At 35.7% G+C, this 12,041-nt stretch overlaps 4 non-coding genes across 4 annotated transcripts; all 4 read left to right on the top strand.

Annotated features, from left to right (window-relative positions):
- Window positions 1-113: 113 nt before the first annotated feature.
- On the top strand, window positions 114-185 carry TRNAP-CGG (transfer RNA proline (anticodon CGG)). The gene has a single exon. It is a non-coding gene; the product is annotated as a tRNA-Pro (tRNA).
- Window positions 186-2,375: 2,190 nt separating this feature from the next.
- TRNAP-CGG (transfer RNA proline (anticodon CGG)) lies at window positions 2,376-2,447 on the top strand. The gene has a single exon. It is a non-coding gene; the product is annotated as a tRNA-Pro (tRNA).
- A 6,835-nt stretch (window positions 2,448-9,282) lies between these two features.
- Window positions 9,283-9,354, top strand: TRNAP-CGG (transfer RNA proline (anticodon CGG)). Its single transcript has one exon. It is a non-coding gene; the product is annotated as a tRNA-Pro (tRNA).
- A 2,185-nt stretch (window positions 9,355-11,539) lies between these two features.
- On the top strand, window positions 11,540-11,611 carry TRNAP-CGG (transfer RNA proline (anticodon CGG)). The gene has a single exon. It is a non-coding gene; the product is annotated as a tRNA-Pro (tRNA).
- Window positions 11,612-12,041: the final 430 nt, after the last annotated feature.

Here is a 12,041-nt window from a genome sequence, read left to right as displayed (position 1 = left end):
AATTTTAAAATCCCCACTTCAAAACTAAAACTTTGTGGATATTTTGAGAACACAAACGCTGTCTGCTGCGTTAGTCTAGCATTTTTTCCTAAGGCCCAACATGGAAGCGTAATGGCTCGTTGGTCTAGGGGTATGATTCTCGCTTCGGGTGCGAGAGGTCCCGGGTTCAAATCCCGGACGAGCCCATGCATTCAGTGTTTTTCTTTTGAAACACGTAGCTTCGAACTGTGTTTAATATAGTCAGCAAAAAGCACTTATAGCAAAACCCTTCAAGTGCTCCAAAGAGAAGATGTTGGCATGCCACCATCAATATATATATATATATTTCCTGGTGCTTCTGATATCACCTTTCAAAGCTAACATCTTATATTAATACACGTTTAGCTTTTACTTAGAAATGTATGAGAGAAATCATAAAAAATGTGTCGTTTTCAATATCAACCCTTTAAAATCAATGGTTTATCGTAAGTCATTAATGCAAGTCCTAACTGCTCAGATGACGCTTTTAAGACTGCAAAGTCTTTCTTAAGACTGCAAAATCTTTGTTAACAACAAACAAAGGGGAAAAAATATATGTTTTGACATACGGAATTCTATTTTTATTCATACATAGACATGTTCAAATATGTGTTGGAGAGGATAGGTCCAAATCAAATTCCTTCCAGTACACGCCTGAATATATCGATGAATAAAACTGTAGAGGTAAATTCAAGGCTGTCGTTACGTTCGGCTGTGGATTCAAGTTATGGAACCAGGCCAACCTGCCCAAACATTATTTTGCACAAGACTATTTATAATTAATTTCTCCTCTCAACATCTTTACTTTATTTTTAACATGGTGATAGCATGCAGAATATGAGAAAGAAAAATAAATCCTACAAGTGCTTTTCCAACATATATTTGAACCACAAATTTCTCCTCTTGTACATGTTGAAATTTTGAAATGTTAGTGTTACATTCAAAAATAGGTGATTGTGAATCTACTCCTTTTTTTCCCTAACTCTTCAAATCCACATGTTATGATAAATCAGTCCTGCTCTAGTGCTGCCCGACCTGCTCAAATCCCTCCTTCAAATTAGAAATGTAATATCAAACATGTAAATGATATTGGGAAAAAAAGATCCTATTGAGGAATTTTAAAATCCCCACTTCAAAACTAAAACTTTGTGGATATTTTGAGAACACAAACGCTGTCTGCTGCGTTAGTCTAGCATTTTTTCCTAAGGCCCAACATGGAAGCGTAATGGCTCCTTGGTCTAGGGGTATGATTCTCGCTTCGGGTGCAAGAGGTCCCGGGTTCAAATCCCGGACGAGCCCATGCATTCAGTGTTTTTCTTTTGAAACACGTAGCTTCGAACTGTGTTTAATATAGTCAGCAAAAAGCACTTATAGCAAAACCCTTCAAGTGCTCCAAAGAGAAGATGTTGGCATGCCGCCATCAATATATATATATATTTCCTGGTGCTTCTGATATCACCTTTCAAAGCTAACATCTTATATTAATACACGTTTAGCTTTTACTTAGAAATGTATGAGAGAAATCATAAAAAATGTGTCGTTTTCAATATCAACCCTTTAAAATCAATGGTTTATCGTAAGTCATTAATGCAAGTCCTAACTGCTCAGATGACGTTTTTAAGACTGCAAAGTCTTTCTTAAGACTGCAAAATCTTTGTTAACAACAAACAAAGGGGAAAAAATATATGTTTTGACATACGGAATTCTATTTTTATTCATACTTAGACATGTTCAAATATGTGTTGGAGAGGGTAGGTCCAAATCAAATTCCTTCCAGTACACGCCTGAATGTATCGATGAATAAAACTGTAGAGGTAAATTCAAGGCTGTCGTTACGTTCGGCTGTGGATTCAAGTTATGGAACCAGGCCAACCTGCCCAAACATTATTTTGCACAAGACTATTTATAATTAATTTCTCCTCTCAACATCTTTACTTTATTTTTAACATGGTGATAGCATGCAGAATATGAGAAAGAAAAATAAATCCTACAAGTGCTTTTCCAACATATATTTGAACCACAAATTTCTCCTCTTGTACATGTTGAAATTTTGAAATGTTAGTGTTACATTCAAAAATAGGTGATTGTGAATCTACTCCTTTTTTCCCCTAACTCTTCAAATCCACATGTTATGATAAATCAGTCCTGCTCTAGTGCTGCCCGACCTGCTCAAATCCCTCCTTCAAATTAGAAATGTAATATCAAACATGTAAATGATATTGGGAAAAAAAGATCCTATTGAGGAATTTTAAAATCCCCACTTCAAAACTAAAACTTTGTGGATATTTTGAGAACACAAACGCTGTCTGCTGCGTTAGTCTAGCATTTTTTCCTAAGGCCCAACATGGAAGCGTAATGGCTCGTTGGTCTAGGGGTATGATTCTCGCTTCGGGTGCGAGAGGTCCCGGGTTCAAATCCCGGACGAGCCCATGCATTCAGTGTTTTTCTTTTGAAACACGTAGCTTCGAACTGTGTTTAATATAGTCAGCAAAAAGCACTTATAGCAAAACCCTTCAAGTGCTCCAAAGAGAAGATGTTGGCATGCCACCATCAATATATATATATATATTTCCTGGTGCTTCTGATATCACCTTTCAAAGCTAACATCTTATATTAATACACGTTTAGCTTTTACTTAGAAATGTATGAGAGAAATCATAAAAAATGTGTCGTTTTCAATATCAACCCTTTAAAATCAATGGTTTATCGTAAGTCATTAATGCAAGTCCTAACTGCTCAGATGACGCTTTTAAGACTGCAAAGTCTTTCTTAAGACTGCAAAATCTTTGTTAACAACAAACAAAGGGGAAAAAATATATGTTTTGACATACGGAATTCTATTTTTATTCATACATAGACATGTTCAAATATGTGTTGGAGAGGATAGGTCCAAATCAAATTCCTTCCAGTACACGCCTGAATATATCGATGAATAAAACTGTAGAGGTAAATTCAAGGCTGTCGTTACGTTCGGCTGTGGATTCAAGTTATGGAACCAGGCCAACCTGCCCAAACATTATTTTGCACAAGACTATTTATAATTAATTTCTCCTCTCAACATCTTTACTTTATTTTTAACATGGTGATAGCATGCAGAATATGAGAAAGAAAAATAAATCCTACAAGTGCTTTTCCAACATATATTTGAACCACAAATTTCTCCTCTTGTACATGTTGAAATTTTGAAATGTTAGTGTTACATTCAAAAATAGGTGATTGTGAATCTACTCCTTTTTTTCCCTAACTCTTCAAATCCACATGTTATGATAAATCAGTCCTGCTCTAGTGCTGCCCGACCTGCTCAAATCCCTCCTTCAAATTAGAAATGTAATATCAAACATGTAAATGATATTGGGAAAAAAAGATCCTATTGAGGAATTTTAAAATCCCCACTTCAAAACTAAAACTTTGTGGATATTTTGAGAACACAAACGCTGTCTGCTGCGTTAGTCTAGCATTTTTTCCTAAGGCCCAACATGGAAGCGTAATGGCTCCTTGGTCTAGGGGTATGATTCTCGCTTCGGGTGCAAGAGGTCCCGGGTTCAAATCCCGGACGAGCCCATGCATTCAGTGTTTTTCTTTTGAAACACGTAGCTTCGAACTGTGTTTAATATAGTCAGCAAAAAGCACTTATAGCAAAACCCTTCAAGTGCTCCAAAGAGAAGATGTTGGCATGCCACCATCAATACATATATATATATTTCCTGGTGCTTCTGATAGCACCTTTCAAAGCTAACATCTTATATTAATACACGTTTAGCTTTTACTTAGAAATGTATGAGAGAAATCATAAAAAATGTGTCGTTTTCAATATCAACCCTTTAAAATCAATGGTTTATCGTAAGTCATTAATGCAAGTCCTAACTGCTCAGATGACGCTTTTAAGACTGCAAAGTCTTTCTTAAGACTGCAAAATCTTTGTTAACAGCAAACAAAGGGGAAAAAATATATGTTTTGACATACGGAATTCTATTTTTATTCATACATAGACATGTTCAAATATGTGTTGGAGAGGATAGGTCCAAATCAAATTCCTTCCAGTACACGCCTGAATATATCGATGAATAAAACTGTAGAGGTAAATTCAAGGCTGTCGTTACATTCGGCTGTGGATTCAAGTTATGGAACCAGGCCAACCTCCCCAAACATTATTTTGCACAAGACTATTTATAATTAATTTCTCCTCTTAACATCTTTACTTTATTTTCAACATGGTGATAGCATGCAGAATATGAGAAAGAAAAATAAATCCTACAAGTGCTTTTCCAACATATATTTGAACCACAAATTTCTCCTCTTGTACATGTTGAAATTTTGAAATGTTAGTAAACATTCAAAAAAAGGTGATTGTGAATGTACTCCTTTTTTCCCCTAACTCTTCAAATCCACATGTTATGATAAATCAGTCCTGCTCTAGTGCTGCCCGACCTGCTCAAATCCCTCCTTCAAATTAGAAATGTAATATCAAACATGTAAATGATATTGGGAAAAAAGATCATATTGAGGAATTTAAAATCCCCACTTCAAAACAAAAACTTTGTGGATATTTTGAGAACACAAACGCTGTCTGCTGCGTTAGTCTAGCATTTTTTCCTAAGGCCCAACATGGAAGCGTAATGGCTCGTTGGTCTAGGGGTATGATTCTCGCTTCGGGTGCGAGAGGTCTAACGCAGCAGACAGCGTTTGTGTTCTCAAAATATCCACAAAGTTTTTGTTTTGAAGTGGGGATTTTAAAATTCAAATCCCGGACGAGCCCATGCATTCAGTGTTTTTCTTTTGAAACACGTAGCTTCGAACTGTGTTTAATATAGTCAGCAAAAAGCACTTATAGCAAAACCCTTCAAGTGCTCCAAAGAGAAGATGTTGGCATGCCACCATCAATATATATATATATTTCCTGGTGCTTCTGATATCACCTTTCAAAGCTAACATCTTATATTAATACACGTTTAGCTTTTACTTAGAAATGTATGAGAGAAATCATAAAAAATGTGTCGTTTTCAATATCAACCCTTTAAAATCAATGGTTTATCGTAAGTCATTAATGCAAGTCCTAACTGCTCAGATGACGTTTAAAGACTGCAAAGTCTTTCTTAAGACTGCAAAATCTTTGTTAACAACAAACAAAGGGGAAAAAATATATGTTTTGACATACGGAATTCTATTTTTATTCATACTTAGACATGTTCAAATATGTGTTGGAGAGAGTAGGTCCAAATCAAATTCCTTCCAGTACACGCCTGAATGTATCGATGAATAAAACTGTAGATGTAAATTCAAGGCTGTCGTTACGTTCGGCTGTGGATTCAAGTTATGGAACCAGGCCAACCTGCCCAAACATTATTTTGCACAAGACTATTTATAATTAATTTCTCCTCTCAACATCTTTACTTTATTTTTAACATGGTGATAGCATGCAGAATATGAGAAAGAAAAATAAATCCTACAAGTGCTTTTCCAACATATATTTGAACCACAAATTTCTCCTCTTGTACATGTTGAAATTTTGAAATGTTAGTGTTACATTCAAAAATAGGTGATTGTGAATCTACTCCTTTTTTCCCCTAACTCTTCAAATCCACATGTTATGATAAATCAGTCCTGCTCTAGTGCTGCCCGACCTGCTCAAATCCCTCCTTCAAATTAGAAATGTAATATCAAACATGTAAATGATATTGGGAAAAAAAGATCCTATTGAGGAATTTTAAAATCCCCACTTCAAAACAAAAACTTTGTGGATATTTTGAGAACACAAACGCTGTCTGCTGCGTTAGTCTAGCATTTTTTCCTAAGGCCCGACATGGAAGCGTAATGGCTCGTTGGTCTAGGGGTATGATTCTCGCTTCGGGTGCGCGAGGTCCCCGGTTCAAATCCCGGACGAGCCCATGCATTCGTGTTTTTCTTTTGAATCACGTAGCTTCGAACTGTGTTTAATATAGTCAGCAAAAAGCACTTATAGCAAAACCCTTCAAGTGCTCCAAAGAGAAGATGTTGGCATGCCACCATCAATATATATATATATTTCCTGGTGCTTCTGATATCACCTTTCAAAGCTAACATCTTATATTAATACACGTTTAGCTTTTACTTAGAAATGTATGAGAGAAATCATAAAAAATGTGTCGTTTTCAATATCAACCCTTTAAAATCAATGGTTTATCGTAAGTCATTAATGCAAGTCCTAACTGCTCAGATGACGCTTTTAAGACTGCAAAGTCTTTCTTAAGACTGCAAAATCTTTGTTAACAGCAAACAAAGGGGAAAAAATATATGTTTTGACATACGGAATTCTATTTTTATTCATACATAGACATGTTCAAATATGTGTTGGAGAGGATAGGTCCAAATCAAATTCCTTCCAGTACACGCCTGAATATATCGATGAATAAAACTGTAGAGGTAAATTCAAGGCTGTCGTTACATTCGGCTGTGGATTCAAGTTATGGAACCAGGCCAACCTCCCCAAACATTATTTTGCACAAGACTATTTATAATTAATTTCTCCTCTTAACATCTTTACTTTATTTTCAACATGGTGATAGCATGCAGAATATGAGAAAGAAAAATAAATCCTACAAGTGCTTTTCCAACATATATTTGAACCACAAATTTCTCCTCTTGTACATGTTGAAATTTTGAAATGTTAGTAAACATTCAAAAAAAGGTGATTGTGAATGTACTCCTTTTTTCCCCTAACTCTTCAAATCCACATGTTATGATAAATCAGTCCTGCTCTAGTGCTGCCCGACCTGCTCAAATCCCTCCTTCAAATTAGAAATGTAATATCAAACATGTAAATGATATTGGGAAAAAAGATCATATTGAGGAATTTAAAATCCCCACTTCAAAACAAAAACTTTGTGGATATTTTGAGAACACAAACGCTGTCTGCTGCGTTAGTCTAGCATTTTTTCCTAAGGCCCAACATGGAAGCGTAATGGCTCGTTGGTCTAGGGGTATGATTCTCGCTTCGGGTGCGAGAGGTCTAACGCAGCAGACAGCGTTTGTGTTCTCAAAATATCCACAAAGTTTTTGTTTTGAAGTGGGGATTTTAAAATTCAAATCCCGGACGAGCCCATGCATTCAGTGTTTTTCTTTTGAAACACGTAGCTTCGAACTGTGTTTAATATAGTCAGCAAAAAGCACTTATAGCAAAACCCTTCAAGTGCTCCAAAGAGAAGATGTTGGCATGCCACCATCAATATATATATATATTTCCTGGTGCTTCTGATATCACCTTTCAAAGCTAACATCTTATATTAATACACGTTTAGCTTTTACTTAGAAATGTATGAGAGAAATCATAAAAAATGTGTCGTTTTCAATATCAACCCTTTAAAATCAATGGTTTATCGTAAGTCATTAATGCAAGTCCTAACTGCTCAGATGACGTTTAAAGACTGCAAAGTCTTTCTTAAGACTGCAAAATCTTTGTTAACAACAAACAAAGGGGAAAAAATATATGTTTTGACATACGGAATTCTATTTTTATTCATACTTAGACATGTTCAAATATGTGTTGGAGAGAGTAGGTCCAAATCAAATTCCTTCCAGTACACGCCTGAATGTATCGATGAATAAAACTGTAGATGTAAATTCAAGGCTGTCGTTACGTTCGGCTGTGGATTCAAGTTATGGAACCAGGCCAACCTGCCCAAACATTATTTTGCACAAGACTATTTATAATTAATTTCTCCTCTCAACATCTTTACTTTATTTTTAACATGGTGATAGCATGCAGAATATGAGAAAGAAAAATAAATCCTACAAGTGCTTTTCCAACATATATTTGAACCACAAATTTCTCCTCTTGTACATGTTGAAATTTTGAAATGTTAGTGTTACATTCAAAAATAGGTGATTGTGAATCTACTCCTTTTTTCCCCTAACTCTTCAAATCCACATGTTATGATAAATCAGTCCTGCTCTAGTGCTGCCCGACCTGCTCAAATCCCTCCTTCAAATTAGAAATGTAATATCAAACATGTAAATGATATTGGGAAAAAAAGATCCTATTGAGGAATTTTAAAATCCCCACTTCAAAACAAAAACTTTGTGGATATTTTGAGAACACAAACGCTGTCTGCTGCGTTAGTCTAGCATTTTTTCCTAAGGCCCGACATGGAAGCGTAATGGCTCGTTGGTCTAGGGGTATGATTCTCGCTTCGGGTGCGCGAGGTCCCCGGTTCAAATCCCGGACGAGCCCATGCATTCGTGTTTTTCTTTTGAATCACGTAGCTTCGAACTGTGTTTAATATAGTCAGCAAAAAGCACTTATAGCAAAACCCTTCAAGTGCTCCAAAGAGAAGATGTTGGCATGCCACCATCAATATATATATATATTTCCTGGTGCTTCTGATATCACCTTTCAAAGCTAACATCTTATATTAATACACGTTTAGCTTTTACTTAGAAATGTATGAGAGAAATCATAAAAAATGTGTCGTTTTCAATATCAACCCTTTAAAATCAATGGTTTATCGTAAGTCATTAATGCAAGTCCTAACTGCTCAGATGACGCTTTTAAGACTGCAAAGTCTTTCTTAAGACTTCAAAATCTTTGTTAACAACAAACAAAGGGGAAAAAAATGTATGTTTTGACATACTGAATTCTATTTTTATTCATACTTAGACATGTTCAAATATGTGTTGGAGAGGGTAGGTCCAAATCAAATTCCTTCCAGTACACGCCTGAATGTATCGATGAATAAAACTGTAGATGTAAATTCAAGGCTGTCGTTACGTTCGGCTGTGGATTCAAGTTATGGAACCAGGCCAACCTGCCCAAACATTATTTTGCACAAGACTATTTATAATTAATTTCTCCTCTCAACATCTTTACTTTATTTTTAACATGGTGATAGCATGCAGAATATGAGAAAGAAAAATGAATCCTACAAGTGCTTTTCCAACATATATTTGAACCACAAATTTCTCCTCTTGTACATGTTGAAATTTTGAAATGTTAGTGTTACATTCAAAAAAAGGTGATTGTGAATGTACTCCTTTTTTCCCCTAACTCTTCAAATCCACATGTTATGATAAATCAGTCCTGCTCTAGTGCTGCCAGACCTGCTCAAATCCCTCCTTCAAATTAGAAATGTAATATCAAACATGTAAATGATATTGGGAAAAAAGATCATATTGAGGAATTTTAAAATCCCCACTTCAAAACAAAAACTTTGTGGATATTTTGAGAACACAAACGCTGTCTGCTGCGTTAGTCTAGCATTTTTTTTCTAAGGCCCAACATGGAAGCGTAATGGCTCGTTGGTCTAGGGGTATGATTCTCGCTTCGGGTGCGAGAGGTCCCGGGTTCAAATCCCGGACGAGCCCATGCATTCAGTGTTTTTCTTTTGAAACACGTAGCTTCGAACTGTGTTTAATATAGTCAGCAAAAAGCACTTATAGCAAAACCCTTCAAGTGCTCCAAAGAGAAGATGTTGGCATGCCACCATCAATATATATATATATTTCCTGGTGCTTCTGATATCACCTTTCAAAGCTAACATCTTATATTAATACACGTTTAGCTTTTACTTAGAAATGTATGAGAGAAATCATAAAAAATGTGTCGTTTTCAATATCAACCCTTTAAAATCAATGGTTTATCGTAAGTCATTAATGCAAGTCCTAACTGCTCAGATGACGTTTAAAGACTGCAAAGTCTTTCTTAAGACTGCAAAATCTTTGTTAACAACAAACAAAGGGGAAAAAATATATGTTTTGACATACGGAATTCTATTTTTATTCATACTTAGACATGTTCAAATATGTGTTGGAGAGAGTAGGTCCAAATCAAATTCCTTCCAGTACACGCCTGAATGTATCGATGAATAAAACTGTAGAGGTAAATTCAAGGCTGTCGTTATGTTCGGCTGTGGATTCAAGTTATGGAACCAAGCCAACCTCCCCAAACATTATTTTGCACAAGACTATTTATAATTAATTTCTCCTCTCAACATCTTTACTTTATTTTCAACATGGTGATAGCATGCAGAATATGAGAAAGAAAAAGAAATCCTACAAGTGCTTTTCCAACATAAATTTGAACAACAAATTTCTCCTCTTGTACATGTTGAAATTTTGAAATGTTAGTGTTACATTCAAAAATAGGTGATTGTGAATCTACTCCTTTTTTCCCCTAACTCTTCAAATCCACATGTTATGATAAATCAGTCCTGCTCTAGTGCTGCCCGACCTGCTCAAATCCCTCCTTCAAATTAGAAATGTAATATCAAACATGTAAATGATATTGGGAAAAAAGATCCTATTGAGGAATTTTAAAATCCCCACTTCAAAACAAAAACTTTGTGGATATTTTGAGAACACGTACGCTGTCTGCTGCGTTAGTCTAGCATTTTTTCCTAAGGCCCGACATGGAAGCGTAATGGCTCGTTGGTCTAGGGGTATGATTCTCGCTTCGGGTGCGCGAGGTCCCCGGTTCAAATCCCGGACGAGCCCAAGCATTCATGTTTTTCTTTTGAAACACGTAGCTTCGAACTGTGTTTAATATAGTCAGCAAAAAGCACTTATAGCAAAACCCTTCAAGTGCTCCAAAGAGAAGATGTTGGCATGCCACCATCAATATATATATATATTTCCTGGTGCTTCTGATATCACCTTTCAAAGCTAACATCTTATATTAATACACGTTTAGCTTTTACTTAGAAATGTATGAGAGAAATCATAAAAAATGTGTCGTTTTCAATCTCAACCCTTTAAAATCAATGGTTTATCGTAAGTCATTAATGCAAGTCCTAACTGCTCAGATGACGCTTTTAAGACTGCAAAGTCTTTCTTAAGACTTCAAAATCTTTGTTAACAACAAACAAAGGGGAAAAAAATGTATGTTTTGACATACGGAATTCTATTTTTATTCATACTTAGACATGTTCAAATATGTGTTGGAGAGGGTAGGTCCAAATCAAATTCCTTCCAGTACACGCCTGAATGTATCGATGAATAAAACTGTAGATGTAAATTCAAGGCTGTCGTTACGTTCGGCTGTGGATTCAAGTTATGGAACCAGGCCAACCTGCCCAAACATTATTTTGCACAAGACTATTTATAATTAATTTCTCCTCTCAACATCTTTACTTTATTTTTAACATGGTGATAGCATGCAGAATATGAGAAAGAAAAATAAATCCTACAAGTGCTTTTCCAACATATATTTGAACCACAAATTTCTCCTCTTGTACATGTTGAAATTTTGAAATGTTAGTGTTACATTCAAAAAAAGGTGATTGTGAATGTACTCCTTTTTTCCCCTAACTCTTCAAATCCACATGTTATGATAAATCAGTCCTGCTCTAGTGCTGCCAGACCTGCTCAAATCCCTCATTCAAATTAGAAATGTAATATCAAACATGTAAATGATATTGGGAAAAAAGATCATATTGAGGAATTTTAAAATCCCCACTTCAAAACAAAAACTTTGTGGATATTTTGAGAACACAAACGCTGTCTGCTGCGTTAATCTAGCATTTTTTCCTAAGGCCCAACATGGAAGCGTAATGGCTCGTTGGTCTAGGGGTATGATTCTCGCTTCGGGTGCGAGAGGTCCCGGGTTCAAATCCCGGACGAGCCCATGCATTCAGTGTTTTTCTTTTGAAACACGTAGCTTCGAACTGTGTTTAATATAGTCAGCAAAAAGCACTTATAGCAAAACCCTTCAAGTGCTCCAAAGAGAAGATGTTGGCATGCCACCATCAATATATATATATATTTCCTGGTGCTTCTGATATCACCTTTCAAAGCTAACATCTTATATTAATACACGTTTAGCTTTTACTTAGAAATGTATGAGAGAAATCATAAAAAATGTGTCGTTTTCAATATCAACCCTTTAAAATCAATGGTTTATCGTAAGTCATTAATGCAAGTCCTAACTGCTCAGATGACGTTTAAAGACTGCAAAGTCTTTCTTAAGACTGCAAAATCTTTGTTAACAACAAACAAAGGGGAAAAAATATATGTTTTGACATACGGAATTCTATTTTTATTCATACTTAGACATG

The sequence above is a fragment of the Pelobates fuscus genome, chromosome 6, assembly GCF_036172605.1.
Source record: "Pelobates fuscus isolate aPelFus1 chromosome 6, aPelFus1.pri, whole genome shotgun sequence".
NCBI lineage: Eukaryota > Metazoa > Chordata > Amphibia > Anura > Pelobatidae > Pelobates > Pelobates fuscus.
This window is presented reverse-complemented; position numbering and strand designations above follow the sequence as displayed.